At 36.7% G+C, this 27,749-nt stretch overlaps 1 long non-coding RNA gene across 3 annotated transcripts in view; it reads left to right on the top strand.

Moving 5' to 3' along the window:
- Nucleotides 1-19,382, top strand: part of LOC116271972 — a 96,685-nt gene extending 77,303 nt beyond the window's left edge. For 2 of the 3 annotated variants that reach the window (XR_004180703.1, XR_004180702.1), the window contains 2 exons: nucleotides 10,895-10,999; nucleotides 17,772-18,789. This is a non-coding gene — a long non-coding RNA (uncharacterized LOC116271972). Of the gene's footprint in view, nucleotides 1-10,894; nucleotides 11,000-17,771; nucleotides 18,790-19,136 lie in introns of those variants that run through there. The other variant, XR_004180704.1, reaches the window with a different exon arrangement.
- The last annotated feature ends 8,367 nt before the right edge of the window (nucleotides 19,383-27,749 follow it).

The following is a 27,749-nucleotide window of genomic DNA, read 5'->3' on the forward strand; positions in this document are numbered from 1 at the left end:
CCTTGAGGAAAAAACTTGTGTTTGAGTTGCAAGCCAATGTAGCCAGTTTACTTATGGAATTGAACCCAAAGGAACAATTAACAGAAAAATAGTTATTCAGACTTAGGCATTTTGCAGACATTTTTCTCAAAAATGAATGAAATGAAATGAGTTTGTCTTGTCAAGACAAACTGGGAATATTTATTACCAGTGATAAAATTTGAGCTTTCAAATGAAAATTACAATTTTGGGAAACTTCTGTCTATCATTGTGAGCTTGACAGCTTCAAATACTTAAAAGCTGTTCTGATGAAATCATTGGTGATATTAAGTCAAATGTTTTTATTTTGTTAGATTACAAAATGGATCAGTATTAGGAGAATCTACATAGTTCAGTGGATCAATACAGATGACCAAACCATGATGTTACAGAATCATGAGTTTAAAAGATGCATTCAAAGTATAAAACAGAGACTTCTGATTTATGGCCTGGCATGTAAAGAACTTGGAAGGTGTAATTCGATCCTGACAACAGATAAAAAGGACTGTAGAACTCTTCCCCTTCCTCTACACCTTACAACCACATCACTAAAGGCCTATTTACTGCAGTTTCTTTTAAACTGTGCATTATGCCCACCTTTCAACAAAAGATTACAAGGCATATTAAAAGACAAAAAAATACAGTTTGAAGAGACAAAGCAAGCATCAGCACCATAGTTAGATATGGCAGAAATATTATAATTATCAGATCAGCAATTAAAAATAACTATGATTGTGAATAGTGTTGCAATAAACATACAAATGTGTGTATCTTTGTAATAGAATGATTTATGTTACTTGGGCACAGGGAGGGAAACAAAACACACTGTGGCCTGTCAGGAGTTGGGTTGCGGGGAGGGAGAACATTAGAAAAATAGCTAATGCATGCTGGGCTTAATACTTAGGTGATGGGTTAACAGATACAGCTAACCACTATGGCAAACGTGCACATCCTGCACATGTACCCCAGAACTAAAAATAAAAACAAATTAAAAAACGATGATTAATACACTAAGGGTTCTAATGGAAAAATAGACAACATATAAGAATAGATGAGTAATGTAAGCAGAGACATGGAAATTCTAAGAATCAAAAAGAAATACTGGATAGAAAAAAATATTGTAACAGAAATGAAGAATGCTTTTAATGGGCCTATTAATAGACTGAGTATGGTTGAGAAAAGACATTCTGAGCTTGAGGATATATCAGTAGAAAACTGCAAAACTGAAAAGCAAAAAGAAGGAAGACTGAAGAAAATGGAACAGAGAATCGTTTTTTGGCCTCTTGGCTAAGAAAGATCAAGTTAAAATGGAGTAGACTATCTAAGAATTTTGCCACAACTGCATAAGTGAGACATTGAAGAGATTTGTAAAAGTACAAAACAGTACCACTTTTCTCACTTTTTTTTGTAAAAAATAATGATTTTTATATTAATGTAAAGGGCCTATTGTTATTGAAAATATATTAATAATTAAAAATTGATCTATTATAATATGGTTACTATTGATAGAATTCACATAAACAAAAGTTCTTTGGAGTCTTGTAAACTTTTCAAGAGTGCAAAGGGACCCTGAGACCAAAAAGATTGAGAAATATTATACTATACCATGTTACCTTATTCATCCCACTATCCATCCAACCCAGACTTGGCAATCATGCCTCCTTTGTCCATAAATTGTTAAAATTTTTTAGAAGAAAAGGACAAAAGTGGAGCCTTTACTGATTTGTTCCTAGATACATTTCTCCAAGTTGACGTTAATTCATTAATCTTATCCTTTCTTTGTAACCTACTAGTTACAAATTCATCTAACTTTGGGGTATCTTGAAAAATATGTCAAATCTTAAACTGAACAAGATAGAGCATATCTCTGGTGTGTGTTAGCTCTTTCAGTCTAATCAACCAAAAGAGGTTAATTTGGCATTACTAGTTTTATTGGGTTCATGCTGGCTACTACCAATTTCCTTTCTAGGTTATTCATGAATCATCTATAATGGTAATTTACTCTAGAATTTTTTTGGGCTTTCATGTTACTTTTGGTATTTTATAGTTTATATAGTTATTGTTTTTTCCCTTTCCTCCATTTTAGAAAAGCCAGAAAATGTTATATACAGTGTTCAGGTATCTCTTCTACTTTCAAACTCCTATCAGCCATTTTATGTGTACAAGTTTATAATGTATCTGGTCCTGGAAATGATATTATTTTAGAATAGCTGAATATTCCTTTACTCTGTCCTCATATATCCTAATGTACTTCAGTTCTCTCATGACCATATTTGTTCACTTTCTAGTTTGATAATCATTTTCATAGAGAAAATGAAACAAATAGAGGTTGAATAGTCCTGTTTTTTCATCTGATAACATGATAGTGTATTTTAAAAAGAGTGAGCCCGTTACTTCTATGGGACTTTTTGGTCTGATTCTACTTTTAATAAACCATTTTGCATTGTTATTAGCATCTTTGTAACCCTTATGCCACTCTGGGCTTTAGTCTTAATACAATTCTTAGAGTTATTGCCCTGTGACTTTTGTGTTCTCATCCTTTGTCAAATGTCCCTTCTTCCATTTTGATATATCTTTCTTTCAAATATGACTTCATTAAAGAGCTGCTTAAGGGCTGTTTGATGTGTCATATGTCTTGTTTAAACACCATTTTGTTTTTTATCAGGATCCTTTAAAATTATTTTGGGAAAATTTTGCTTTTGAAAAATGCCTTTCTTAAACCAGCTCTTAGAATGTGTGTGCATCTCATTTATTAAGCACCTGTTATGAATGAGGGACAAAGTTCAAACTTTTAAACTGTGACCCATAGTTATAAATGTATTTTCCAGTCATGTCCTAGTACACACGCGTGCATGCGTGCGCGCACACACACACACACACACAAACTGGAACAGAAGTTTAGAAAATAATTTTATTGTGTCAAAGAACAATCAAGAGATATTAATAGAAACCAGAAAGTAATTTGAACACAGAAAGTTATTATAAGGAATTAACAACTATAACAAAAGACTGGAGTAGTGGGAGACTGACTGACAGGGGATAAAGAGAATTCCAAAGAATACAGGAATAGGGGGATCTGGCAAGGTGGTGGAATATGAATTGCTCCAGTCTGCAGCTCCCAGCGAAACCAATGCAGGAGGCAGGTAATTTCTGCATTTCCAACTGACGTACCCTGTTCATCTCATTGGGACTGAATAGGCAGTGGGTGCAGCCCATGGAGGGCGAGCAGAAGCAGGGTAGGGTGTCACCTCAGCTGGGAAGTGCAAGGGGCCAGAGACCTCCCTTCTCCAGCCAAGGGAAGTCATGAGGGACTGTGCTATCTGGCCCAGATACTACACTTCTACCACAGTTTTTGCAATCCACAGACCAGGAGATTCCCTCATGTGCCTACACCACCAGGGCCCTGGGTTTCAAGCACAAAATGGGACGGCTGTTTGGGCAGCGATAGAGCTAGCTGCAGTTTTTTTTTTCCTACCCCAGTGGTGCCTGGAACCCCAGCAAGACAGAATTGTTCACTCCCCTGAAAAGGGGGCTGAAGCCAGGGAGCTAAGTGGTCTCACTCAGCGGGTCCCATTCCCACAGAGCCCAGCAAGCTAAGAACCACTGGCTTGAAATTCTCGTTGTCAGCAGAGCAGTCTGAAGTCCACCTGGGATGATTGAGCATGGTGGGGGAGGGGTGTCCACCATTACTGAGACTTGAGTAGGTGGCTTTCCCCTGACCCTGGTAAGGACTGGGCGGAACTAAACACAGGCAAAGCAACTGTGGCCAGACTGCCTCATTAGATTCCTATTGACTGGGCAGGACATCTCTGAAAGAAAGGCAGCAACCCCAGTCAGGGGCTTATAAATAACACTCCCATCTCCCTGGTACAGAGCACCTGGGGGAAGGGGCGACTGTGGGTGTAGCTTCGGCGGACTTAAATGTTCCTTCCTGCCAGCTCTGAAGAGAGCAGCAGATCTTGACAAGGGGAGTTCTCCCACCACAGTGCTCGAGCTCTGCTAAGGGACCTACTGCCTTCTCAAGTGGGTCCCTGACCTCTGTGCCTCCTAACTGGTAGAAACCTCCCAGTGGGTTGACAGACACCTCATACAGGAGAGCTCTGGCTGGTACCAGGCCTGTGCCACTCTGGGACAAAGCTTCCAGAGGAAGGAGTAGGCAGCAATCTTTGCTGTTCTGCAGCCTCTGCTGGTGATATCCAGGCAAATAGGGTCTGGTGTGGCCCTCCAGCATACTGCAACAGACCTGCAGAAGAGGTTCCTGACTGTTGGAAGAAAAAATAACCAACAGAAAGCAATAATTTCATCATCAACAAAAAGGACCCCCCCCCAACATACACACACACACACAGAAACCCCATCCAAAGGTCTTCAGCCTCAAAGATCAAAGGTAGATAAATCCATGAAGATGAGGAAAAACCAGCTCAAAAATGCTGAAAATTCCAAAAACCAGAAAGCCTCATCTCCTCCAAATCATTGCAACTCATCTCCAGCAAGGGCACAAACTGGACAGAGAATGAGTTTGACAAATTGACAGAAGTAGGCTTCAGAAAGTCAGTAATAACAAACTCCTCTGAACAAAAGGTGGATGTTCTAACCCAATGCAAGGAAGCTAAGAACCTCCACAAACGGTTACAGGAACTGTTAACTAGAATAATCAGTTTAGAGAAGAACATAAATGACCCGATGAAGCTGAAAAACACAGTACAAGAACTTCGTGAAGGATACAGAAGTGTCAATAGCCGAATTGATCAAGTGGAAGAAAGGATATCAGAGGTTGAAATCAGCTGAATGAAATAATGCATGAAGACAAGATTAGAGAAAAAAGAATGAAAAGGAACGAACAAAGCCTCCAAGAAATATGGGACTATGTGAAAAGACCAAACCTACGATTGATTGGGGTCACTGAAAGTGATGGGGAGAATGGAACCAAGTCATTAAATGTACTTTGGGATATTATTTAGGAGAACTTCCACAACCTAGCAAGACAGGCCAACATTCAAATTCAGGAAACACAGGGAACACCACTAAGATACTCATCCAGAAGAGCTGATTGCCCCAATTAAAAGACACAGAGTGGCAAGTTGGATAAAGAGTCAAGACCCATCAGTGTGCTGTATTCAGGAGACCCATTTCACATGCAAAAACACACATAGGCTCAAAATAAAGGGATGGAGGAATATTTACCAAGTAAAGGTAAAGCAAAAAAAAGAAAAAAAGCAGGGCTTGCAATCCTAGTCTTTGATAAAACAGACTAAACCAACAAAGATAAAAAAAGACAAGGACATTACATGATGGTAAAGGGATCAATTCAACAAGAAGAGCTAACTATCCTAAATATATATGCACCCAATAGAGGAGCACCCAGATTCATAAAACATAAAACAAATTCATAGAGACCTACAAAGAGACTTAGACTCCCACACAATAATAATGGGAGACTATAACACCCCACTGTCAACATTAGATCAACAAGACAGAAAATTAACAAGGCTATTCAGGAATTGAACTCAGCCCTGGACCAAGCAGACCTAATAGACATCTACAGAACTCTCCACCCCAAATCAACAGAATATATATTCTTCTCAGAACTTCATAGTACTTACTCTAAAGTCGACCACATAATTGGAAGTAAAACACTCCTCAGCAAATTCAAAAGAATGGAAATTATAACAAACAGTATCTCAGACCACAGAGCAATCAAATTAGGACTCAGGATTAAGAAACTCACTCAAAATGGCACATCTACATGAAAACTGAATGACCTGCTCCTGAATGACTACTGGGTACATAATGAAACTAAGGCAGAAATAAAGATGTTATTTGAAACCAATGAGAACAAAGATACAATGTACCAGAATTTCTGGGATACAGCTAAAGCAGTGTTTAGAGGGAAATTTATAGCACCAAATGCCCACATCAGAAAGCGGGAAAAATCTAAAATCAACACCCTAACATCGCATTAAAATAAGTAGAGAAGCAAGAGCAAACAAATTCAAAGGCTAGCAGAAGACAATAAATAACTAAGATCAGAGCAGAGGGCCGGGCGCGGTGGCTCAAGCCTGTAATCCCAGCACTTTGGGAGGCCGGGGCGGGCGGATCACGAGGTCAGGAGATCGAGACCATCCTGGCTAACATGGTGAAACCCCGTCTCTACTAAAAATACAAAAAACTAGCCGGGCGTGGTGGCGGGCGCCTGTAGTCCCAGCTACTCGGAGGCTGAGGCAGGAGAATGGCCTGAACCTGGGAGGCGGAGCTTGCAGTGAGCCGAGATCGCGCCACTGCACTCCAGCCTGGGCGACACAGCGCGAGACTCCGTCTCAAAAAAAAAAAAAAAAAAAAAAAAAAAAAAAAAAAAAAAAAAAAAAAGATCAGAGCAGAACTGAAGGAGATAGAGACAAGAAAACTCATTCAAAAAAAAAAAAATCAATGAATCCAGGAGCTGGTTTTCTGAAAAGACTAACAAAATAGATAGACCACTAGCTAGACTAATAAAGAAGAAAAGAGAGAAGAATCAAATAGACACAATAAAAAATGATAAAGGGGACATCACCACTGATCACACAGAAATACAAACTACCATCAGAGAATACTATAAACACCTCTATGCAAATACATTAGAAAATCTAGAAGAAATGGATAAATTCCTGGACACATACACCCTCCCACGACTAAACCAAAAAGAAGTCGAATCCCTGAATAGACCAATAACAAGTTCTGGAATTGAGGCAGTAATTAACACCCTACCAACCAAAAAAGCCAGGACCAGATGGATGTACAGCCTAATTCTTCCAGAAGTACTAATAGGAACTGGTACCCTTCCTTCTAATACTATTCCAAACAATAGAAAAAGAGGGACTTCTCCCTAACTCATTTTATGAGGCCAGCATCATCCTAATTCCAAAACCCGGCAGAGACACAACAAGAAAAGAAAGCTTTAGGCCAATATCCCTGATGAACATTGAGGCAAATATCTTAAATAAAATACTGGCAAACTGAACCCAGCAGCACATCAAAAAGATTATTCACCATGATCAAGTTAGCTTCATCCCTGGGATGCAAAGCTGGTTCAACATATGCAAATCAATAAATGTAATCCATCACATAAACAGAACCAGTGAGAAAAACTACATGATAATAGGTGCAAAAAAAGGCCTTTGATAACATTCAACACACCTTTATGCTAAAAACTCTCCATAAACTAGGTATTGATGGTACATATCTCAAAATAATAAGAGCTGTTTATGACAAACCCATAGCCAATATCATACCAAATAGACAAAAGCTGGAAGCATTCCCTTTGAAAACTGGCACAAGACAAGGATACCCTCTCTCCCCACTCCTATTCATCATAGTATTGGAAGTTCTGGCCAGAGCAGTCAGGCAAGAGAAAGAAATAAAGGGTATTCAAATACGAGGAGAGGAAGTCAAATTGTCTCTGTTTGAAGATGACATGATTGTATATTTTAAAAAGCCTATCATCTCAGCCCAAATACTCCTTAAGCTGTTAAGCAACTTCAGCAAAGTCTCAGGATACAAAAATCAATGTGCAAAAATTACAAGTATTTCTATACACTAATAATAGACAAACAGAAAACTAAATCATGAGTGAACTCCCATTCACAATTGCTACAAAGAGAATAATATACCTAGGAATACAACTTACAAGGCACGTGAAAGACCTCTTCAAGGAGAACTAAAACCACTTCTCAAGGAAGTAAGAGAGGACACAAACAAATGGAAAAACATTCCATTTTCATGGATAGGAAGAATCAGTATCATGAAAATGGCCATACTACCTAAAGTATTTGTAGATTCAATGCTATTCCCATCAAGCTACCATTTACTTTCTTCACAGAATTAGAAAAAAACTACTTTAAATTTCATATGGAACCAAAAAAGAGCCTGTATAGCCAAGATAATCCTAAGGAAAAAGAACAAAGCTGAAGGTATCATGCTACCTGACTTCAAACTATACTAAAGGCTACAGTAACCAATATGGCATAATACTGGTACCAAAACAGATATATAGACCAATGGAACAGAACAGAGGACTCAGAAATAACACCATATATCTACAACCATCCGATTTTTGACAAACCTGACAAAAACAAGCAATGGGGAACTGATTTTCTATTTAATAAATGGTGCTGGGAAAACTGACTAGCCATATGCAGAAAACAGAAACTGGACCCCTTCCTTACACCTTATGCAAAAAGTAATGCAAGGTGGATTATAGACTTAAATCATAAGCCCATGAAAACCCTAGGAGAAAACCTAGGCAATACCATTTAGGACACAGGCTTGGGCAAAGACTTCATGACTAAAATGCCAAAAGCAACTACAACAAAAGCCAAAATTGACAAATGGAATCTAATTAAACTAAAGAGCTTCTGCTCAGCAAAAGAAACTGTCGTCAGAGTGAACAGACAACCTACAGAATGGGAGAAAATTTTTGCAATCTAACCATCTGCAAAGGTCTGATATCCAAAATCTACAATGAACTCAAACAAATTTACAAGAAAAAAATCAAACCCATCAAAAAGTGGGTGAAGGATATGAACAGACACTTGTCAAAAGAAGACATTTATGTGGCCAACAAACATATGAAAAAAGCTCATTATTACTGGTCATTAGAGAAATGCAAATCAAACTAAAAGGAGATACCATCTCACGCCATTTAGAATGGTGATCATTAAAAGTCTGGAAACAACAGATGCTGGGGAGGATGTAGAGAAATAGGAAATGTACACTGTTGGTGGGAGTGTAAGTTAGTTCAACCATTGTGGAAAACAGTGTGGTGAGTCCTTGGGGATCTAGAACCAGAAATACCATTTGACCCAGCAATCCCATTACTGGGTATATACCCAAAGGATTATAAATCACTCTACTATAAAGACACATGCACACATATATTTATTGCAGCAGTTTGTACAATAGGAAAGAGTTGGAGCCAACCCAAATGCCCATCAATGATAGACTGGATAAAGAAAATGTGGCACATATACACCATGGAATACTATGCAGCCATAAAAAAGAATGAGTTCATGTCCTTTGCAGGGACACAGATGAAGCTGGAAACCGTCATCCTCAGCAAACTAACACTGGAACAAAAAACCAAACACCACAAATTTTTAGTCATAGGTGGGAGTTGAACAATGAGAACACATGGACACTGGGAGGGGAACATCTCACACCGGGGCCTGTCAGGTGGTGGGGGACAAGAGGAGGTAGGGAATTAGGACAAATACCTAGTGCTTGTGGGGCTTAAAACCTAAATGACTGTTTGATAGGTGCAGCAAACCACCATGGCGCATGTAAATCTATGTAACCAACCTGCACATGCAGCAGATGTATCCCAGAACTCAAAGTTAAATTTTAAAAAAGAATACAGGAATAGCAGACATAGGGAGCAGTTACTACTCTTAATGCTGGGATAGAGTGCCCAGTGAAGGAATAAACCTAGAAGACCGTCTTTCCCTTGGCCCAGGACTGAGATCTAGACCTTGTTGGAAAGGTCATGGTCATGACTCACTGTTTGGTAGAGAAATTAGCTGAGATGCTACACTGAAATGACTCACAGAGAATCTGGGGAAATTTGTTTTCTGAAATCCTATGGGGAATTATTCATGAAGAGGTACGCTGCCTTGGAACCTACTTCAGAGGTGCCTGAGGAAGTAGTAGAGGTAGCCATTCATGTGGAGGTGTCATGCAAGCAGCATTTTTTTGGGAAACTGCTTGGGTGGTGATAGGGAAGCATTTTATGGGAAGAAGCCACACTGATGGGACTCTTTGCCTAAAGGATTGCCAGAGAGAAGCTTCCCATGGGGTGATGCTGCACATTGCTGTTCACCATTTACTGGATGAGTCTGCTGAGAAGGGCTTTTGGAACTGAAGGCAGTAAATTGATAACTGGAATTTTATTCTTATTATGTGCAGTGCTCTCTGATATCTTTTATTCTGTTTTATTTTTTAAAACAATGCTAGTGTGACACACTTAATTGCTTTAATTGGTCATGGCCTGTAGTTTAGAAAATAATGAAGTAAAATATATAGACAGATATAAGCAATGGTTCTTGACTTTGGGGAGCATTAAAACCCAATATGCCAAGATAATATTTTCATAAAGAAATGAAATATAAGGTAATATAGATCAAGGGTTGCACAAATGCTATGGTCTCATGGGCATCCACTAATCATTAATAGCTTTGAAAGGTATAAATTAGATAAGTAGATAAGTTGGTATATATAGTAACGAATTAGATAAGTAGAGAGGAGTGTGGGGGGCATTGTGCTTGGACTTAAGCAAGTGTATGAATTGCCATTACAGAATTGTAAATATGGACATGATTTGGTCAGACTAGCATTTCATTTATTTGTTTTAACTTACCTTTTATGTATATTGCTCTGTGGGTAGTTTAGAGGATGAATTTGAAGAAGACAACATCAGAGGAAGGGAGATTGTGTAGGAGGTATTATAGTTCTTAAAATGCCTAAAATCGAGTATAAGTAATAGTGATAGAGAGGGAAAAAAGACTAAGAATAATATGGGTAAAGCCATTTCGTATTTGTTCTTGTTTTAATAAGAAGAAAAGGAAGGAGGTAGTTAAGAGTCCCAAGTTTTTGGTTGCAGAGACTGGAGAGATAATGAGGAAAGAACACATGGGAAGGACCAAGTAAGACAGGAAGATGACACATTCAGTTTAGTGAATAATAGTAATTATAATTTAAGCTAACATGAACTGATCACTTACCACACTGCAGTCAGTGTCTTAAGCAGTATATATGTATTAATTAATGTGATACTCATAACAATCCTATAAGGTAGGTACAATTATTAGTATTCCAATTTTCATATAAGATTATGTAACTTTTCCAGGGTCACACAGCACAAGTTGAAGCCGAGATTCAAACTCAGTCTGGTTCCAGAGCCTGTGAAGTGCCTATGGAAGACATTCACGTGGAGATGGATACTCAAATGAATGTAGGTTGAGATGGATACTCAAATGAATGTAGGTTGAGATGGGAGATCTAGATATGGAAGCCATTAGTAAGTTGGTTGATAGTTTAAAAAAGAAGAGGTGAATGAGATCACCTGGGAAGTATATTAAAGAGTGCAAAAAGTTAGGAGGCGGCCAGATTAGGAAGGACCTTGAATGACAAACTTTGCATGTTTAGCTCTTGAAAGTGGAGTGCTGCTAGAACTTTTTAACTCAAAAGGAGATGAGGCAGGGATGTGCAAATATGGCTGTAAATGTAGGCAAAAGCTTTGTGGGGCAGAGAATAAAAGGAAAAAGACCAGTTAGTGGATTTTGGTCATCAGTTATGAGACAATAAAGACCTAGGTCAGTGTTAACAAAGAGGCTACAGAAAAAAGGGGTCTCTAGTCATCTGGTGGGCAGCATTTGAGTACAGTCATGTATCACTTAACTGTAGGGATTCTTTCTGAGAAATGAATTGTTAGGCAATTTTGTCATTATGCGAATATCATAGAGTATACTTACACAAATCTAGATGGTATACCTTGATATGGTTTAGCTCTGTGTCCCCACCTAAATCTCACCTTGAATTGTAGTCCCATATCCCCATGTGTCATGGGATGGACCCGGTGCTCAGAGGTAATTTAATCATGGGAGCAGTTACCCTCATGCTATTCTCGTGATATTGAGTGAGTTCCCACGAGATCTGATGGTTTTATAAGAGGTTTTCCCCCTACTGCTCGGCACTTTTCCCTTTTGCTGCCATGTGAAGGACACGTTTGCTTCCTTCCACCATGATTGTAAGTTTCCTGAGGCCTCCCCAGCCCTGCGAAACTGTGAGTCAAACCTCTTTCCTAGTCTCGAGCAGTTCTTTATAGCAGCATTAGAATGGACTAATACAAGTCTATTATACAACCAGACTATATGGTATAGCCTCATGTTCCTAGGCTACAAACTTCTCCAGCTGTTACTATAGTAAATACTGCAGGCAATTGTAACCCAAAGACAAGTGTTTATGTATCTAAACATAGAAAATGGAGAGTAAAAATATGGTGTAAAAGATTAAAAATGGTACACCTGTGTTTGACACTTCCAGTGAATGGAGCTTGTAGAACTGGAAGTTGCTCTGGGTACATCAGTGAGTGAGTGGTGATTGAATGTGAAAACCTAGGACATTGCTATACATACTGTAGACTTTATAAACACTGTATGCTTAGGCTACAGAAAATTTATTTTTAAATTTTTATTTAATAATAAACCTTCACTTACTATAACTTTTAACTTCGTGAATTTTGAAAAGGTTTTAACTTTTAAATTTATTTATAATAACACTTAGCTTAAAACACAAACACATTGTATAGCTATACAATATGTATTCTTTATATCCTTATTCTATAAGCTTTTCAATTTTAATTTCATTTCATTTCTTTTAACTTTTAAAACTTTTTGTCAAAAGTAAGACACACACACATTAGTGTAGGCCAACACAGGACCAGGATCATCAATATCATTCTCTTCTACTTCCACAACTTGTGCCACTAGAAGATCTCCAGGGGCGATAACATGCATGAAGCTGTCACCTACTATGATAACAATGCCTTCTGGAATACCTCCTGGAGGGCCTGCCTGAGGCTGTTTTACAGTTAACTTAAAAAAAAAAAAAAACTAAGTAGAAAGTGTACACTCTAAAATAACAATAAAAAGTATGGTGAAGTAAATACATAAACCAGTAACATAGTTGTTTATTATCATTGTCAAGTATTATTTACTGTATATAATTGCATATGCTCTATGTTTGTGTGACTGGCAGCATAGTATGTTTGTTTACACCAGCATCACCACAAACATATGAGTAATGCCTTATGCTACAATGTTATAATGGTTGCAGAGTCACTAGGTGATGGGAATTTTTCAGCTCTATTATAATCTTATGGGACCACCAACATATATGTGATCCGTTGTTGACCAAAACATCGTTATGTGATGCCGACTGTACATATCTTCAAGGTTTTCTGGGTTTGCCCCAGCTTTTGTCTGAAACGTCTAGTTTCACCATGGTGCCAGTACTTCAGGGTTAATTCAGGTACTAGTACAATTCAACACAAACTACCTCCTTCAGTATATTCCTAGAGTACATAATGACTAAAATATTCTTTTTAGCCACCAGATTATTGTTGCCTTCATCATTATATTTTACTTTGGGGACAGCTTTACTGAGATATAATTTATACATCATACAATGCACCTGCTTAAAGTGTACAATTTGGTGGCTTTTAATGTTTTCAAAGTTATGATTCCATTATGACAATTCATGTTAGAACATTTTCATTACCCCAAAAAGAAATCCTGCATCTCTTAGCCATCATCCCCTAATCAACGCATTTCCTCCAGCCCAAGGCAACCACTAATCTACTTTCTGTTTTAACAGATTTGTCTATTCTGAGCATTTCATCTAAATGTAATCATAATATTTGTGGTATTTTGTGACTAGTTTCTTCCACTTTGTATGTTTTCCAGGTCTATGCATGTAGTAGCCTGTATCAGTACTTCATTCATTTTCATGCCCAAACAATATTCCATTTATAGATATACTACATGTAGTTTATTGATTCACTAGTTAATGAACATTTGGGTTGTTTCTGTCTTTTGGTTGTTATGAATAATGCTGCTATGAACATTTTTGTACAAGTCTTTTTGTTGACATATGGTTTCAGTTCACTTGAGTATGCACCCAGGGAGTGGAATTGGTGGGTCATGTGCTAACTTTATATTTAATTTACTGAGAAACTGTCAAGATTGTTTTGCAAAGCAGATGTACCATTTTATATTCCCTCCAGCAAATGTATAAGGGTTCTAATTTCTCCACATCTTCATCAACACTTGTTATTATCATTTTGTTAATAGTCATCCTAGTGGGCATTACGTGTATCTCATGGTTTTGGTTTGCATTTCTCTAATGAGTAATGATGCTGAGCATCTTTTCCTGTGCTTATTGGACTACTTTGTATTTTAGCCCATCTGACAGGTGTGCAGTGATATCTCATTTGTGTTTTTAATTTGCATTTCCTTAGTGGCTAGTGATGTTGATCATCTTTTTATGTGCCTGTTTGCCATCTGTATATCCTCTTTGCTAAAATGTATTTTCATGCCTTTTGCTTGCTTTCTAATTTGATTTATTTTTACTCTTGAGTTTTGAGAGCACATTCTAGATACTGGTCCTTTATTGGATATGCAGTTAAATATTTTCTTCTAACCTGTAGTTTGTCTTTCATCTTCTTAACAGAGTATTTCACGGAACAAAAACTTTATGTTGATAAAATTCAGTCTATCGATTTTTCCTTTATGAATTGTGCTTTTGGTGTCAAGTCTAAAAATTCTGCCTAGCCCTAGATCCTATGTATTTTCTTCTGCTTTTTTTTTTTTTTTTTTGCTAAAAGTTTTATAGTTTGTTGTATTATATTTAAGTCTTTGATCCATTTTTAGTAACTTTGGTAAAAGACATGAGAATCAGATAGAGGTTTATTACCTATGGATGCAGAATTGCTCCAGCATTCCATTTTTGAAAAGGCAACTTGAATTTGCACCTCTGTCAAGTATTAGGCATATTTATGTGGGTCTGTTTCTCTTCCACTAGCCTGTCTATTCCAGCATTAATTCCACACAATCTTGATTACTGTGACTATATAACTGTTCAAATCAAGAAGAATGTTTCTTTCCACTTTCTTTTCAAAATTGTTGTAACTGTTTTAGTTTCTTTACCTTTCCATATATATTTTAGAATAATCTTGTCTATATCTACCAAATATCTTGCTAGGGTTTTTGTAGGAATTGTCTTAAGTCTGTATATTTATTTAGGGAAAATTGACTTATTTCTATTTTAAGTATTCCAATCCATGCATTCATACCTCTGCATCTATTTAGATCTTCCCTAATACTTTTTCATCAGCATTGTATAGTTTTCAACATACAGATCCTCTCTGTATTTTGTTATATTTATACCTAAGTATTTCAGCCTTTGGCCAAATGTAAATTATAAATGGTATTGTATTTTTAATTTTGTTGTTCACATGGTCATTGCTAATATTTACAGATACACTTGATTTTATGTTCATGTTGTATCCTGAGACCTTGCTGAATTCACTTATTAGTTCTGGGAGTGTTTTGTGGGTGCCTTGGGATTTTCTACATAGACAAGTATATCATCTACTAATAGGGATACTATTATTTCTTCCTTTCCAATTTTATATTGTTATATATAACAATATATACTGTTATATATAACAATATGTACTGTTATATGTAATTATATATACTGTTATATCCTTATCTTGCCTTATTGCAGTGTCTGGAATTACTAGAACTATGTCAATTAGGAGTAGTAAGAGCATACATCCTTGCCTTGTTCCCAATTGTAGGGAGAAAACATTCAGCTTTTCACCATCAAGTATAATGCTAGCTGTAGGCATTTTGTAGATGTTCTTTATCAAGTTGAGGAAGTTCTCATGTATTCCTGGTTTTCAGAGATTCTGTATCATGTAAATGTGTTGAATTTTAGCAAATGCTTTTTCTGCACTGAAGGAGATATATATATATATATATACACACACACACACACACACACACACATATATATACTTTGTCTTATTGTGCTTCACTTTATTGCAATTTGCAAGTGTTGCAATTTTTTAAACAAATTGAAGGGTTTTGGCAACTCTGTGTCAAGCAAGTCCATGGGTGCCATTTTTCCAGCAGCATGTGTCACATTTTGCTAATTCTCACAATATTTCAACCTTTTTCGTTGTCATTATATCTATTATGGTGATTTGTGATCAGTGATCTTTGATGCTATATTCTAATTGTTTTGAGGTACCACAAACCATGCCCATGTAAGATGGCAAACTAAATCAATAAATGTGTGTGTTCTGATTAATCCATGGACTGGCCATTAACCCCCTTCCCCTCCCATTTCCTGTCTCTTTCCCTCTCGTCTTGTCTCCCTATTTTCTGAGACACAATGGCCTCTAAATATTCAAGTGAAAGGAAGAGTAGCATATTTCTCACTTTAGATCAAAGGCCAGAAATGATTACACTTAGTGAAGAGAGCATTTTGAAAGCCAAGATAGTCTGAAAACAGGTTGCTTGCACCAAACAGCCAAGTTGTGAAAAGGAAAAGTTCTTAAAAGAAATTAAAAATGCTACTCCAGAAAACACATAAAGGACACGAAAGTAAAACTGTCTTATTGGTGGTAGGAAGAAATTTCTAATGGTCTGGATATTAGATCAAATAAGCCACAAAATTCCCTTAAGCCATAGCCTAATTCGGAGCAAGACCCTAACTGTCTTCAATTATATGAGGGCTGAGAGTGGTGAAGAAGCTGCAGAATAAAAATTGGAAGCTACCAAAAGTTGGTTCATGAGGTTTAAGGAAAGAAACTGTCTTCATAACATAAAAATACAAGGTGAAGCAGCAAGTGCTGATGGAAAAGCTGCAGCAAGTACTCCACAAGAACTAACTAAGATAGTTGAGGAGGGTGGTTACAATAGACAGCAGATTTTGAATGTTGATAAAACACCGTTCTATTGGAAGGAGCTGCCATCTAGGAGAAGTCAATGTCTGGCTTCAAAGCACAGGCTGACTCTTGTTAGGGGCTGATGCAGATGGTGACTTTAAGTTGAAGCCAATGCTCATTTACCATTCTAAAATCCTAGGACCATTAAAATTATGCTAAATCTACTCAGTCTAAGCTCTATCGATGGAACTATAAAGCCTGGATGACAGCATGCCTGTTTAGAGCATGGTTTATTGAATATTTTAAGCCCACTGTTGAGACCTACTGCTCAGAAGGACTCATAAAATATTACTACTTATTGACAGTGCATCTAGTGACCCAAGAGCTCTGATGGAGATGTACGAGTAGATTAATGTTGTTTTCATTCTTGGTAACAGAATATCCCCTCTACAGCCTGTGGATCAACAAGTAATTTTGACTTTCAAGTCTTATTTAAGAAATACATTTCATAAGGCTCTAGCTGCCAGAAATAATGATTCCTCTGATGGATCTTGGAAAAATAAATTGAAAACCTTCTGGAAATGATTCACTGTTATAGATGCCATTAAGAACATTTGTACTTCAGGGGAGGAAGTCAAAATATCAACATTAACAGGAATTTGGCATATGGTGATTCCAACCCTTATGGATGACACTGGGGGGTTAAAGGCTTCTGTGGAGGAAGCCACTGTTGATGTGATGAAGATAGCAAGACAAGTAGAATTAGAAGTGGAGCCTGAAGATGTGACAGAATTGCTGGAATTTCATGATACAACTATAACGGATGAAGAGTTGTTTGTTATGGCTGAGCAAAAAAAAAAGTGGTTTCTTGAGAGGATTCTACTCCTGGTGAAGATGCTATGAACATTGTTGAAATGACAACAACAATTTTAGAATATTACGTAAACCTAGTTGATTAAGCAGTGGCAAGATTTGAGAGGATTGATTCTAGTTTTGAGAGAAGTTCTGTGGGTAAAATTCTGTCAGGCCAGGTGTGTTGGCTCATGCCTGTAATCCCAGTGATTTGGGAGGCCAAGGTGGGAGGATCACTTGAGGCCAGGAGTTTGAGGTTGCAGTGAGCCATGATTACACCACTGTCCTCCAACCTGGGTGAGAGAATGAGACCTTGTTTTTTAAAAAAATGCTATCTAACAGCATTGCATGCTAGAGAGAAATCTTGCATGAGAATCCATTGATGTTGCAAACTTCATTGTTGTCTTATTTTAAGAAAACGCCACAGCACTCCAACCTTCAGGAACCACCACCCTGATCAGTCAGCAGCCATCAACATCGAGGAAAGACCCTCCACTAGCAAAAACATTCCAACTCAATGAAGGCTCAGATAGCATTTTTAACAATGAAGTATTTTTAAATTAAGGTATGTACATTTCTAGACATAATGCTGTTGCACACTTAAGAGACTGAAGTGTAGTATAAACATAACTTTTATATGCACTGGGAAACCGAAAAATTTTTGTGACTCACTTTATTGTGATATTTGCTTTAGGCAGTTGTGTGGAACTGAAACAGCAGTATCTGAGATATGCTTGTATATATATTTTTTTCATCTTTAACCTGTTAATATGGTGAACTACATTGATTTCTGTATGTTTGAATATTGAGCAAATCTTATACCACTGGAATGAAGCCCACTTGGTCATGATACATGTTAAAATTTTCTGCTGAATTTTATTTGCTAGTAGTGTGCTAAATATTTTTGTATTTTGTTCATGAGGGATATTGGTCTGCAGTTTTCTTGTACTGTTTTCTTTTCTAAATTTGATATCAGTGAAATAGTAGCTTCATAAAATGAATTGGAAAGAGTTCTTTACATTCTGGAAAAGATTATAAGGAATTGGTTATAATTCTTTTAATACTTGGTAGACTGATTTGGTGAAACAATCTGTGATTGGAGATTTCTTTTTGGGAGTTTTAAAATTATGAGTGTAATTTTCTCTAGGGTTCTAGAGCTATGCTAATAATATATTTCATATTGAATTTCTTGTGAGAGTTTGTATTTTTTAAATAAACAGTTTATTTTACCTAAGTTGTCAGATGTCTGTGTGAAGAGCTCATCATAGTATTACCATATTATTGTTTTCATGTCTGGAGGTTTTATAGTCACATCCCCTGTTTCATTCTTGATACTAATAAATTGTGGTTTTATTTTTTTCTTTGTCCATCTTGATTGAGATTTACTAATTTTATTGATATTTTCAGAGAACCAGATATTTAATTGATTTTTCTCTAATATTAAAATAATTTCTTCAAGTTCATTGATTTATCTGATTTTATTTACTATTTTCTTTCTTTCACTTGTTTTGGGGTTATGTTCTGTATCTAGGTTCTAGAGGTGGAAACTCAGATTATGAACTTGAGACTTTTATTCTTTTATCGCTTATTCAATTAGTGCTATTAATTTCTCTTTCAGCACTGCATTAATTGTGTCTCAGGATTTATTTTACTTTCCACAAATGTTTACAATGTATTTTTTACCTTACAAAGTTTTTAAATTTTGGGGGGTACATAGTGGGTTTATATATTTAGAGAGTACATGAGATTTTTAATTTTTATTATTTTTCTGTTTCCATAGGTTTTTTGGAACAGGTGGTATATGATTACATGAATAAGTTCTTTAGTAATGATTTCTGAGATTTTGGCGCACCCATCATCTGAGTCGGGTAAATTGTACCCAATGTGTAGTATTTTATCCCTTGCCATCCCCCACCCTTTTCCCCGAGTCCACAAAATCCAATGTATTATTCTTATGCCTTTGCATCCTCATAGTTTAGCTCCTACATATGAGTGAAAACATAATGATATTTGGTTTTCCATTCCTGAGTTACTTCACTTAAAATAATAGTCTCCACTTCCATGCAGGTTGCTGTGAATGCCATTATTTCATTCATTTTTATTGCTGAGTAGTATTCCATTGTATATATTTACCACATTTTCTTTATCCATTCATTGATTGTTGGGCATTTGGGCTGGTTCCATATTTTTGCAATTGCAAAACATGCATGTGCTATAAATATGCGTGTGCAAGTATATTTTTTGTATAATGCCTTGTTTTCCTCTGGGTAGATACCTAGTAGTGGGATTAATGAATCAAACAGTAGACCTACTTTTAGTTCTTTAAGGAATCTCCCCCCACTGTTTTCCATAGTGGTTGTACCAGTTTACATTCCCACCTGTGGTATAAAAGTATTCCCATTTCAATGCATTGATGCCAACATGTATTTTTTATTTTTTTTATTTTTTGATAATGGCCATTCCTGCAGGAGTGATATGGTATCACATTGTGATTTCGCTTTGCATTTCCCTGATTGTTATTGATGTTGACCATTTGTATATCTTCTTTTGAGAATTGTCTCTTCATGTCCTTTCCCTACTTTTTTGATGGGATTGTTTTTTTTTTTTTCTTGTTCATTTGAGTTCTTTTTAGATTCTTGATATTAGCCCATGTCAGATGTATTGATTGTGAAGATTTTCTCCCACTCCGTGGGTTGTCTGTTAACACTGCTGATTATTTCTTGTACTGTGCAGAAGCTTTTTAGTTTAAGTAGGTCCCATCTATTTATCTTTGTTTTTGTTGCATTTGCTTTTGGGTTCTTGGTCATGAAGTGTTTGCCTAAGCCAATTTCTAGAAGGGTTTTTCTGATGTTATCTTCTAGAATCTTTACAGTTACAGGTCTTAAATTTAAGTCTTGGAGCCATCTTGAGTTGATTTTTGTATAAGGTGAGAGATGAGATCCAGTTTGATTCTTCAACATATACTGTGCCAATTATCCCAGCAACATTTGTTGAATAGGGTGTCCTTTCTTTATGTTTTTGTTTTCTTTGTCTAAGATCAGGTGGATGTAAGTATTTGGGTTTATTTATGGGTTCTCTGTTCTGTTCTATTGGTCTATGTGCCTATTTTTATACCAGTACCATGCTGTTTTGGTGACTATGGCCTTATAGTATAGTTTGAAGTCAGATAATGTGTTGCCTCCAGATTTGTTCTTTTTGCTAAGTCTTGCTTTGGCTATGCAGTCTCTTTTTTGGTTCCATTTGAATTTTAGAATGCTTTTTTCTTTCTTTTAAATTATACTTCAAGTTCTAGGGTACATGTGTACACTGTGCAGGTTTGTTACATAGGTATGCATGTGCCATGTTGGTGTGCTGCACCCATTAACTTGTCATTTACATTAGGTATATCTCCTAATGCTAACCCTCCCCCTCCCCCCACCCCACGACCCTGGTGTGTGATGTTCCCCTGCCTGTGTCCAAGTGTTCTCATTATTCAATTCCAACCTATGAGTGAGAACATGCAGTGTTTGGATTTCTGTTCTGGTGACAGTTTGCTCAGAATGATGGTTTCCAGCTTCATCCATGTCCTTTGTAAGGACATGAACTCATCCTTTTTTATGGCTGCATAGTATTCCATGGTGTATATGTGCCACATTTTCTTAATCCAGTCTATCATTGATGGACATGTGGGTTGGTTCCAAGTCTTTTCTATTGTGAATAGTGCCACAATAAATATACATGTGCATGTGTCTTTATAGCAGCATGATTTATAATCCTTTGGGTATATACCCAGTAATGGGATGGCTGGGTCAAATGGTATTTCTAGTTCTAGATCCTAGATGAATTGCCACACTGTCTTCCACAATGGTTGAACTAGTTTACAGTCCCCCCAACAGTGTAAAAGTGTTCCTGTTTTTCCACGTCCTCTACAGTATCTGTTGTTTCCTGACTTTTTAATGATCACCATTCTAACTGGCGTGAGATGGTATCTCATTGTGGTTTTGATTTGCATTTCTTTGATGACCAGTGATGATGAGCATTTTTTCATATGTCTGTTGGCTGCATAAATGTCCTCTATTGAGAAATGTCTGTTCACATTCTTTGCCAACTTTTTGATGGGGTTGTTTGATTTTTTTCTTGTAAATTTGCTTCCATCTTTGATCTTTTGGCTTAGGATTGTCTTGGCAATGCGGGCTCTCTTTTAGTTCCATATGAACTTTAAAGTATTTCTTTCCAATTCTGTGAAGAAAGTCATTGTTAGCTTGATGGGAATGGCATTGAATCTATAAATTACCTTGATTCTTCCTATCCATGAGCATGGAATGTTCTTCTATTTGTTTGTGTCCTCTTTTATTTTGTTGAGCAGTGGTTTGTAGTTCTCCTTGAAGAAGTCCCTCACATCCCTTGTAAGTTGGATTTCTAGGTATTTTATTCTCTTTGAAGCAATTGTGAATGGGAGTTCACTCATGATTTGGCTCTCTGTTTGTCTGTTATTGATGTATAGGAATAGTTGTGATTTTTGCACATTGATTTTGTACCCTGAGACTTTGCTGAAGTTGCTTATCAGCTTAAGGAGATTTTGGGTTGAAGCGATGGGGTTTTCTATATATACAGTCATGTCATCTGAAAACAGGGACAATTTGACTTCCTCTTTTCCTAATTGAATACCCTTTATTTCTTTCTCCTGCCTGATTGCCCTGGCCAGAACTTCCAACACTATGTTGAATAGGAGTGGTGAGAGAAGACATCCCTGTCTTGTGCCAGTTTTCAGAGAGAATGCTTCTAGTTTTTGCCCAGTATGATATTGGCTGTGAGTTTGTCGTACATAGCTCTTATTATTTTGAGATGCGTCCCATCAATACCTAGTTTATTGAGAGTTTTTAGCATGAAGGCTGTTGAATTTTGTCAAAGGCTTTTTCTGCATCTATTGAGATAATCATGTGGTTTTTGTCTTTGGTTCTGTTTATATGATGGATTACATTTATTGATTTGCGTGTGTTGAACCAGTCTTGCATCCCAGGGATGAAGCCCACTTGATCATGGTGGATAAGCTTTTTGATGTGCTGCCGGATTTGGTTTTCCAGTCTTTTATTGATGATTTTTGCATTGATGTTCATCAGGGATATTGGTCTAAAATTCTCTTTTTTTGTTGTGTCTCTGCCAGGCTTTGGTATCAGGATGATGCTGGCCTCATAAAATGAGTTAGGTAGGATTCCTTCTTTTGCTACTGATTGGAATAGGATGTTTTTTTCTAGTTCTGTGAAGAATGATGGTGGTATTTTGATTCGAATTGCATTGAATTTGTAGAATGCTTTTGGCAATATGGTCATTTTCACATTATTGATTCTACCCATCCATGAGCATAGGATGTATTTCCATTTGTTTTTGTCATCTATGATTTCTTTCAGCAGTGTAATATAGTTTCCTCGTGGAGGTCTTTCATGTTCTTAGTTAGGTATATTCCTAGTTTTGTTTGCTTGTTTGTTTGTTTGTTTTGCAACTTTTGTGAAAGGGCTTGAATTATAGATTTAATGTTCAGTTTGTTCTCTGTTGTTGTATAGCAGAGCTGCTCATTTGTGTAAATTAATTTTTTATACTGAATCTTCACTGAATTCATTCATTAGTGCTAGGAGCTTTTTGGATGAGTTTTTAGGGTTTTCTAAGTATATGATTATATCATCAGCAAGCAGTGACAGTTTGACTTCCTCTTTACTGATTTGGATGCCCTTTATTTCTTTCTCTTGTCTGATTTCTCTGGCTAGACTTCCAATAGTGTGTTGAATAGAAGGATAGAAATGGTAAAAGTAGGAATCATGTCTTGTTCCAGTTCTCAGTGGGTATGCTTTCATCTTTTCCTGTTCATTATAATGTTGGCTGTAGGTTTGTCATAGATGGTTTTTATTACATTAAGGTATGTCCATTCTATGCCAGTTTTCCTGGAAGTTTTCATTGTAAAGGTTTGCTGGAATTTTTTAATGCTTTCTTTCTGTCTATTGAGATGATTATGTGATTTCTGTTTTTGATTCTGTTTATTGGGTGTATCACATTTATTGACTTACATATGTTAAACCATCCCTGCATCCCTGGTATAAAACCCACTTGATTATGGTATATTATCTTTTTGATCTGCTGTTGGATTCAGTTTGCTGGTATTTTGTTGAGGATTCTGCATCTATGTTTGTCAGGGATATTGGTCTGTAATTTTCTTTTTCTATGTAATTTCCTGGTTTTGGCATTAGGGTGATACTGGCTTCCTAGAATGATTTAGGGAGGATTCCCTCTTTCTCTGTGTTTTGGAATAGTGTCAATAGGATTGGTATCAGTTCTTCTTTGAATATCTCATAGAATTCAGCTATGAATTTTTCTGGTCCTGGACTTTTTTTTTATTGGCAGTTTTTAAATTACCATTTCAATCTTGCTGCTTGTTATTGGCCTGTTTAGAGATTCTGTATCTTCTTAGTTTAATCTAGGATGGTTGTATATTTTCAGGAATTTATCCATATCCTCTAGATTTTCTAATATATGCGTGTAAAAGTGTTCATAGTAGCCTTCAGTAATGTTTTATATTTCTGTGGTATCAGTTTTAATATCTCCCATTTCATTTCTTATTGACCTTATTTGGATCTTCTCTCTTCTTTTCTTGGTTAATCTCACTAATGGTCTGTCAATTTTTCTTATCAAAGAACCAGCTTTTTGTTTCATTTATCGTTTGTAATTTTTTCATTTTAATTTCATTTATTTCTGCTCTGATCTTTATTCTTTCTTTTCTTCTGCTGGCTTTGGGTTTGGATTTTTCTTTTCTCTCCAATTTTTTGAGGTGTGATCTTAGATTGTTTATTTGTGGTCTTTCAGAGTTTTTTGATGTAGGCATTTAACGCTATGAACTTTCCTCGTAGGACCACTTTTGCTGTAACCCAGAGGTTTTCATAAGTTGTGTCACTATTATCATTCAGTTCAAAGAATTTTAAAATTTTCTTCTTGATTTCATTGTTAACCCAATGATTGTTCAGAAGCAGGTTATTTCATTTCCATGTATTTGCTGTATTTGCATGGTTTTGGAAGTTCCTTTTGGAGTTGATTTGCAATTTTATTCCACTGTCGTCTGAGAGAGTTCTTGATACAATTTTGATTTTCTTAATGTACTGAGACTTGTTTATGGACTATCATATGTTATATCTTGGAGAATGTTCCAAGTGCTGATGAATAGAATGTATAATTGTCTGTGAAGTCCATTTGTTGTAGGGTATAGTTTAAATCCATTATTTTTTGTTGATTTTCTGTCTTGATGACCTGTCTAGTGTTGTAAATGGATTATTAAAGTCCCCCATTATTATTGTGTTGCCATCTGTCTCATTTCTTAGTTATAATAGTAATTGTTTTATGAATTTGGGAGCTCCAGTGTTAAGTGCATATATATTTAGAGTCTTCCTGTTGGGTGAGACCTTTTTATCATTATATAATTTCCTTCTTTGTCTTAGTAAACTGCTGTTGCTTTAAAGTTTATTTTGTCTAATATAAGAATAGGTAATCCTGCTCATTTTTGGTGTCCATTTGCATGGAATATCTTTTTTCACCCCTTTATCTTAAGTTTGTGTGAATTCTTACGTGTTAGGGGAGTTTTCTGAAAATAGCAGAAACTTGCTTGGTGAATTTTTATCTATTCCGCTATTCTGTATCTTTTAAGTGGAATATTCAGGCTGTTTACATTCAAAGTTAGTATTGAGATATGACGTACTATTCTATTAATTGTGCTATTTGTTGCCTGAATACCTTGTTTTTTGTTTTTTGTGTTTTTTTTTCTTTTTTTTTTAAATTCAGAACTTTTAAGGAGGTTCTGTTTTGGTATATTTTGAGGATTTATTTCAAGATCTAGAGTTCCTTTTAGTGGTTTTTATTTAGTGGAGGCTTCGTAGTGGCATGTTGCCTCAGCATTTGTGTGTCTGGAAAGTACTGTATCTTTCCTTCATTTATGAGGTTTAGTTTTTCTGGATACAAAATTCTTGGCTGATAATTGTTTTGTTCCAGTAGGCTAAAGATAGGACCCAAATCCCTTCTAGTTTGTATGATTTCTGCTGAGAAATCTGCTACTAATCTGATAGGTTCTCTTTAATAGATTACCTGACGCTTTTGTCTCATAGCTCTTGAGATTCTTTCCTTCATCTTAACTTTAGATAACCTGACGCCTGTGTGCCTAGGCAATGATCTTTTTGTGATGAATTTCCCAGATGTTCTTTGAGCTTCTTGTATTTGGATGTCTAGATCTCTAGCAAGACTGTGGAAGTTTTTCTTGATTATTCCCTCAAATAGTTTTTTTCCAAACTTTTTGATTTCTCTTCTTTCTTGGGAACCCCAATTATTTTTAGATTTGAACGTTTAACATAGTCCAAAACTTCCTGGAGATTTCGTTCAATTTTTTTTTTTTTTATTCTTTTTTTCTTTGTGTTTGATGGATTAGGTTAGTTCAAAAGCCTTGTCTTCAAGCTCTGAAGCTCTTTCTTCTGCTTGTTCAATTCTATTGCTGAGACTTTCCAACATATTTTTCATTTAATCAAAGTGTGTCCTTGATTTCCAGAAATCAAGATTGTGATTGTTTTTTATTTATGCTATTTCGCTGAAGAATTTTCCTTTTATATTTTGTATAATGCTTTTGTTTATGTTGGACTTCATCTTTTTCTGGTGCCTTCTTGATTAGCTTAATATTTGACCTTCTGAATTCTTTTTCTGGCAATTCAGAGATTTAATCTTGTTTTGGATCCATTGCTGGTGAGCTGGTATGATCTTTTGGGGCTGTTAAAGAACCTTGATATGTCGTATTAGTCAGAATGGATTTTTTGGTCCCTTCTCATTTGGGTAGACTATGTCAGAGGGAAGATTTGGAATTAAGGGCTGCTGTTCAGATTCTTTTGTCCCACAGGGTGCTCCCTTGGTGTGGTGTTCTCCCCCTTCCCCTAGGACAGGGGCTTCCTTAAAACCAAATTCTAGTGATTGCTTTTGCTCTTCTGGGTCTAGTCATGCAGCAAAGCTGCCGAACTCCAGGCTAGTACTGGGAAATGTCTGCAAAGAATGCTGTGACATGATTCATCTTCAGGTCTTGCAGCTGTGGATACCAGCACCTGCTCTAGTGGAGGTAGCAGGAGAGTAAAGAGGACTCTGTGATGGTTCTTGGTTTTTTGCTTAGTGCATTGGTTTTGTGTTGGTTGGCCTCCAGCCAGGAGTTGCCACTCTTATAGGGAGGATGCAAACTTGCCCTAGGGACACCTGGTTTAAGTATTCAGGTTTTTCAGGTGGTGGGTAGGGCTACAGAGCTCCTAAGAGATTATGATCTTTGTCCTTGGCTACCAGGGTAGGTAGAGAAAGACCACCAGGTTGTGGCAGGGATAGGTATGTCTCAGCTCAGCCTCTTCTTGGGGTTGGCTTTCTGTGGCTGCTGTGGGGGATGGGGATATGGTTCCCAGTCCACTGAAGTTATATTCCCAGGGAGATTATGGCTGCCTCTGCTGAGTCATACAGTTGTCAGGAAGTGGGGGAAGGCTGGCAGTCACAGGCCTCACCCTGCTCCCACACAGTCTGCATTCCCAAAGGCCAGTCGCACTTTCATTGTTTTCCCCACCAATGGCACAGTCTATTTCCAGGTAGCCAGTTTACCAAGACTGAGAACTTGCCCCAGACCACGAGCCTCCTTGTTGAAAAAGCAAGGAGACTCACAGTTTTTCTGGCATTTTAGAGAGCCTGTAGCAGTTACCTAGTTCCTTCAAAGGGTCTGTGGTTTCTTGGCTTTCCTGGTATGCTTCTGTGGTAGTTCTTGGATGAAAGTTCACAATGTCAGTCTCTACATGCTGCTTTGTCTATCTGAGTAGGAGCTGCAAGCTAGTTCTGCCACCTATCTGACATCTTAATCCAAGTCCAGAGATGTTTTGATACAGGCATGCAATGTGTAATAATCACATCATAGAGAATGGGGTAGTATCTTAGGAATTTTGATGTTATATTTTTTTTTTACTCAGTTCAATGTATTTTATTTCTTCTGAGATTTTCTTCTTGACCTATGGAATATGAAGACTGTTTTTTAATGTCAATGTGTTTGTAGATTTTTGTATTATCTTTCTGTTATCAATTTCTAGATTGATTCCATTGTGGTTAGAAAACACACTTGGTATGATTTCAATTCTTTTAAATATTTTGAAGTTAGTTTGTGTTGCAGATATGTTCTATATTGACATATATTTTGTTGGTACATTGAAAGAATGTGTATTCTGTTTTGGAGTGGATTACTCTAAATAAATATTGATTAATTCCTGTTGGTTTGTAGTGCTCTTGCATTCTCCTATATCCTTGTTTATTTTATAATTGTTCTATCACTTGTTAAGAGAGGGGTGTTGAATTCTCCAACTAAAATTGTAAGATTTGTCTATTT

The sequence above is a fragment of the Papio anubis genome, chromosome X (assembly GCF_008728515.1).
Source record: "Papio anubis isolate 15944 chromosome X, Panubis1.0, whole genome shotgun sequence".
Taxonomy (NCBI): domain Eukaryota; kingdom Metazoa; phylum Chordata; class Mammalia; order Primates; family Cercopithecidae; genus Papio; species Papio anubis.